Raw genomic sequence first — 6,620 nt, 5'->3', positions numbered from 1 at the left:
TTTTTTTATTTAATGAAGATATTGAATTAGATTATTCATTTTTCCTCTTTCCTCATGTTATGTGTTTACTTATGACTGTGAACTGCCCCCTGAAGACTGCCTTATCTGCATCCCAGAGGTTTTCTTACATTCTATTTTCCTTATCATTTGTTATGAGGAACTTTTTTATTTCATTATTTTTCTGTATCCCCATCATGTTATAACAGGATGCTATTTAGCTTCCTCATTGGTGGCTTTATAAGGTTTATTTTCTTGTGGTTAATTTTTAGTTCTATGGCATTGTGCTCTGATAAGATATTTTGTATCTTCAGTGTTTTTTAATTTGTTGAGGCTTGCTTTGTGCCCTGATATGTAATCAATTCTGGAAAATGTCCTATGTTCACTTTAGAAGAAAGATAAATGAGTTTTAGTGGGTGCAGTGCTCAGAATACATTCATGTGGTCAAGTTGGCTGGATGTGTGGTTTAGATCTTCTGCATCTTTGTTAAGTTTCTTTTGAGTTATCCTATCTTTTGGTGAGAGGGTGTGTTAAAGTCGCCTATCACTATTATGGTGCTGTCTATTTCTTTCTTCAATTCTGTTAACAGTTGTTTTATATATTTATCAGATCTATCATTTGGTGTATAGATGTTGACCAATTTTATGTCTTCTTGATGTACTGTGCTTTAACCATTTTATATTGTCCTTCATTATCTTTTATGGTAGTTTTCATTATGAAGTCTATTTTATCAGAAATTAGTATTGCTACTCCTGCTTTTTATGGTTGCCATTCGCTTGGCATACTTTTTTTTCAGCCTTTGATTTTGAGTATCTCTTTCTCTTCATTTAGTAGATGTATTTCTTTAAAAAATACTCTTGTAGACAACATATTTATGGGCTCTGTTTTTTATTCACGCTTCTATTCTTTTTCTCTTGATTGGTGCAGTTAGTCCACTCACATTAAGTGTGATTATTGATAGGCCAGGTTTTATCATTGCCATTTTATGTGTTTCTTCTTCTGTTGTTTCTTGTTCCTATGGTCCATCCACTTTCTTTTGATATCTCTGTGTGAAGGACTACTCTTCAAAGTTCTTGTAGATTTGGTCTTATTTTCACAAATTCTTTAAGTTCTTTCTTTTCTACAAAGCATGTGCTTTCTCCATATTTGATGGAGAGTTTTGCTTTGTATAGAATCTTTGGTTGGCAATGGTTTTCTTTCAACTTTCTGTATATGCCATCCCATTGTCTTTTTGCTCCTATTTATATTATTATAAATAATTTATATTATATTATAAATCATATTATTTATATGATTGTTTTTGTTGTTGTTAACCATCAAGTCTGAACTGACCCTTAACTGACCTTCTGACAGGTTTTCAGAGGCAATAAACAGCATGGGAGGAGAGAGTCCATCTTACTGTGGAGCAGCTGGTACCCTTGAATCATGTGTCTTCAGGATTGCAGCGCAGCTTCTTGCCACTAGGCCACGAGAGTTCCCTTATTCATATGGCACTTTCTGAGACTTTTTAGTGTTAACTAATTATTTTTGGTACAGTGATTCTCTGTATTCCTTCCATCTTCTTTCGATGCTTTCTGGATTATTTAAGATTCTGCCCATAGAATCTCTCAGTGTTGCAACTTAAGGCTTGAGATTGTTTTTTCAGTTCTTTCAGCTTGACAAATGCCAAGTGAGTTCGTTCTTTTCTTTATATTTTCTATTAAGGATACATTAAATGCTAGTAGATAATAAATCAGAATATCCAAAAGATAAAATACTTATGATTTTAAATAGACTCAGGGTTAAGAATGGTGTTTGAGGGAAGTGTTATAGTTGTTATTATTTCAAATTCAAGCTCGTGACAACCCCAAGGTTGTCTAAGTAGAATACCACTCTGTTGGTGGTACGCTGTAATTATTCAGAAGGAGATTGCTAAACTTTTATTCCTTAGGTTACATCTGAACTACCAACCTTTTTATTAGTTGCTGAGCCCTTGAGCATTTGCATTAGACAGACATGTTCTGAAAAGTAAAAGTTACATGTTGTTGTTGTTGTTGTTATGAGCCATCGAGTCGCTTGCAACTCATAGTGACCTTATGTACAACAGCCCTAAACTCTGCTCTGTCCTGTGCCAATCGCACTGTCTCTGACACTCCCATCCCGATTATCCCAGTCACTGAATCTATCCACCTCATAGAGAGCCTTCCCCTCCTGCGCCGTCCCTCCACCCTCCCAAGCACGATGTCCTTATCCAAGGACTGGTCTCTCCTCACAACATGTCCAAAGTATATTAGACAGAGCCTCAGAATCCTTGCCTCCAAGGAACCCCCCGGTTTAACCCTTTTCAGGACGAATCTGTTTGTTTTCCTAGCAGTCCATGGTATTCTCAATACTCTTCTCCAGCACCACAGCTCAAAGGCATCAATTCTCCTTCTATCCTCCTTGGTCATTGTCCAACTCTCTGATGCATAACAAGTGATTGTGAAGACCATGGCCTGTATCAAATGCACCTTAGTCTCCAGAGAGACACCATTGCTCTTCAGTACTTTGGAGAGGTCCCTAACAGCACACTTTCCCATGGCAATGCGCCTTTTAATTTCCTGGCAACTGGTGCCAAAAGTGTTGACTGTGGAGCCAAGCAAACTAAAGCTGTGTACAATCTCAATCTTTTCACCACCCATCCTGATGCTGCCACTTGGTCCAGTGGTGAGAATCTTTGTCTTCTTGACATTGAGTCTCAATCCATATTGGAGGACATGCAACTTTAAAATTAAGGGGAAAAAATGTAAACTGACAGGGTTAATAAAGTAGCAACAACTTGGAAATATGAAAATATATATGTTAACTATATTTCCTACAATAGATAATTGCACCTTTAAAGGGTAAAATGTCAAAGAGTAATAAAGTAATAAAAGCCTTTAGTGCTAAGTGATGGAACTGAACCTTAATCTGAAGGAAATAAAGAACTGCAACATTAAAGGGAAATAGTCATTTCTGTGTTTTAGGAAAACGGAAGCACTGAAAATATGAGGGAGATAATAGTATCATTGAGATTAGTGAAGACTATCTGCTATGGAAAATCCCCCTACCTATGTGATAGTTCTTACATCAAGAGGAGTATGAAGTTGATTTCTGCATTTGAGGACCAGATGTTTAAAATACCTAGGCTTTACCCAAAGGTCATTTTATTCATGAATTTCTGCATCTAAAACATATGTTCTACTCTTTAACACCCAGTTCAAGATACCCAGGGGGAAGAAACCATCCAAAAATGGGCTTCCTATAAAGCCAGGCCCTGATAATAGATTACAGATCTGCCCTTAATGCCCCGTATCGAGGATTTGCCACACCTGGCATATCAAAGACGGGTATCTGGAAGTATGCATTATTTATTTATTATTTACACCCTGCTTTCCTTTAAAAGGAGTTTTGAGACAGTGAACTCTTGAAGTAAAAATTATTGCATCCCACAAATCTCTTGAAACTACAAGAATTGTCATAAAGAAAAGCATTTATCTGTTATAAGCCCTAGATTTTCATATTTAGAACATTATCCTCTGGGATATCTAGGAAGACTTTTATCCTTGTTCTTTGATAACGAATAATGGAAAAAGAATCAAATAAAATATTAGATCTATAAATGGAAGAGTTTCTAACTGGAGGCACTCATGTCAGATTCAGAATGATGGGGCCAACATGAGTTTCTAAGAAGCAAAAGGTCAAGGCATAAACCATTTTTTCTTGGGAAGATTGTGTCAAGATGTAAATAATTAGTTCTCAGGAAAATTATTTTCATGATTGCAATCCTGTATAACTGAATTGGCTGGCATAACTCACTCAAGTAGTAATATCTTCAAGCTGAAATGGGTTTGATCTACAATCAATCAGTAACCTCCTAGCATTCTTTAGTTCTCTATGTATATAAACTCCTTTCTCTATTTGAGTTCTTGTGACTTAGTTGGTAAGGAGTTTCACTGTGAGCCCAAAAAAAGGCAGTTCAAATTCACCAGCTGCTTCACAGAAGGGTGGGTAATCTTTCTGTATGTGAAAGCTCTGAAAAGTTGCTGGAGGCATGTTCTGAGATTTCCAAACATATATACACACACACACACACACACACACACACGTGTGTGTGTGTGTGTATAACATTTGAATGTTAGTTGCTAGAATGGCAGAGTGCTTTGTATTTTTGCTTAGAACTGCCTCTCTCAAGTTACAATATTCTTCAATAAAACTCCCTTTTTTTTTTACTTACAACAATATATGAGAACATCATCTTTAACATTCTTGTTATCAAAAGCAGAATTTCAGAGATTCATTATCTTTGACAATCCCTGAAGTAACCAAACTCAGGCACAGTTACCGCTGAGTCACTTTAGATTGTATTTTTTTTCTTACAGATTCTCAGAAATTGTTTCAAGTTAGAAAAGCAAACAAATTGGGGGAGGGGAGCCCAACAAAATAAAACAACAATGAATCTCTTGAAATTAAAATCTGCTCTTTTGCACTAATGTTTTGTTACATGCCATCAAATTGGAATTAAGTCATATTTGACACTACAGCAGGTTTTCAGAGATTGTATATAACATGGGAGTATATCGTCTATCTTACTCCCGTGGAGCAGCTGTGAACCAGGTGCTTTTGGGCTGATAGCATAACTCCTTACTCACTAAGTCACAGAAATCCCTTTTGCACTTTAAATTTTATTGCAAATTTGTTTTGGTTCTTGCATGTAAACGTTTATTTTGTTTTTATTGCCATTAAGCTTAATTAACATAGTAGACAAAAATTACTCCCTTTTATTTGGTTTCAGTATCAATCCCCTTGGTAACTACAATGAAGAAATCAAAAGATATGCTGCATTGGGGAAATATGCTGTCAGGATCATATTCAAAGTATTAAAGAGGATTTATGTCCACTTAAAGACTAAAATGCACCTGATACAAACCTAGTTATCTTCAATAAAAATACTTCAAAAGTAGTGGAAGTTATCAACCAGGAACAAGTGTTGATTCATTTCAACCTGCTCTGATAATTCTTGACTTACTGGAGATTTGCTTTATTTTACTTTATTTTCACTTTGTCATACAGTTTCTGATTCTCCTGTAAATATTTTGGGAAGAAATCTCAAGAGTGGCATTCACTTCCTAAACAACGTGCCTCTGGAAACTCTATCAACTTTAATAAATGTTGATAATTGTAGAGGGGCTTCAGGACTTTTGTTCATAGGGTAGCTATGAGTCGTGCTGAACTTGAAGACAACCACCAACAACAACAGTAAGTAGAATTACCATTTAAAATTTAATAAATGGTGGGAAATGTTCTGGAATCTGCATCATATTCCTAACATCATGAAGAAAAGCAATAACCTAAACAATATTAAAAAAAAAGAAGCCTTTTACTTAATGTAAACATTTAGGATTCTCCAAAGTTCATCTCAGCATTGTCCTCTCCCTCCTGTCTTATTTTCCCTAGTTTCTGAAACCTTGACGGCCGTCTTACTCAGATGTTTGTTGCATTTTTGTCAGCATACTAAGTAAAACTAAAATAGTTCATGTAAACTTTAGCTAAAAGTTCCACAATATCAATTCAAATGAAAGGCAAAAAAGATTAGCTACCATCGTAAGAGATTTATTTTTGCAAGCAACAAATGCTGGCGAGGTTGTGGAGAAACTGGAACCCTGATTCACTGTTGGTGGGAGTGTAAAATGGTGCAACCCCTGTGGAAAGCAGTATGGCGCTTTCTCAAAAAGTTGCAAATAGAGATACCATTTGACCCAGCAATTCCACTACTGGGAATATACCCTGAAGAGACCATAGCTGACATCCCAGCAGATATATGCACACCCATGTTTATTGCAGCTTTGTTCACAATAGCAAGGAGTTGGAAACAACCTAAGTGCCCATCAACAAACGAATGGCTAGAGAAGCTGTGGTATATTCGCACAATGGAATACTATGCTGCATTAAAAAACAAGGAACTCATGCAATATTATTCAAAATGGTTGACTCTGGAGAACATTATGCTGAGTGAAATATCCCAGTCACAAAAGGACAAATATTACATGATGCCACTGTTGTAGAATGGGACTGTCCTTGGGGTTGGGGAGAGACTGAGTAAGATGGGTTCAATAATGTATACTGCACTGAAACAGAGGAGGGAGAAAACTGTTTAAAAGAGATATATAACTAGGTATTTCTGTCATCACAGGAGACTAGAGCGAGGGCTACATGGTGGAGGGGACCTGGGGGAGGGTTTGTAAAACAATGAAAGAATCTTTTCTTTTACTTTTCCATAATTTCTGGACTCATGTACTTATAACTTGTTAGTCAAATTTGTGTCTTCTAGGTTGCAACACCCCCATGATACATCTTCAAGGATATGAACATGTACGGCCAAGCACAATCAATAAGAGTGCATCTAAATTCCAAAATCAATCTCCATAATAGTCTATGTGTTTCCTACTGCCAAAGGGGCCCTTTAGAGTAGTGAGAGAAGATCTTCGCCCTGAAACCCACAGCGTCCCTTTTCAGCAGGAAGTAGCTAAGAGAATACGCCATCTCCTTTCCCTTATGACTCAGGGTGAAGTCTCTCTCAGGGAGGAGTGATAGGGAATGGCAAAGGACACACTGACAAAGAAGAT

This window comes from Elephantulus edwardii, unplaced genomic scaffold (assembly GCF_000299155.1).
Source record: "Elephantulus edwardii isolate Elephantulus edwardi_28Jun2011 unplaced genomic scaffold, EleEdw1.0 scaffold00012, whole genome shotgun sequence".
In the NCBI taxonomy this organism is placed as follows: domain Eukaryota; kingdom Metazoa; phylum Chordata; class Mammalia; order Macroscelidea; family Macroscelididae; genus Elephantulus; species Elephantulus edwardii.
The sequence above is the reverse complement of the archived record's forward strand: the minus strand, read 5'-3'. Positions refer to the sequence as shown.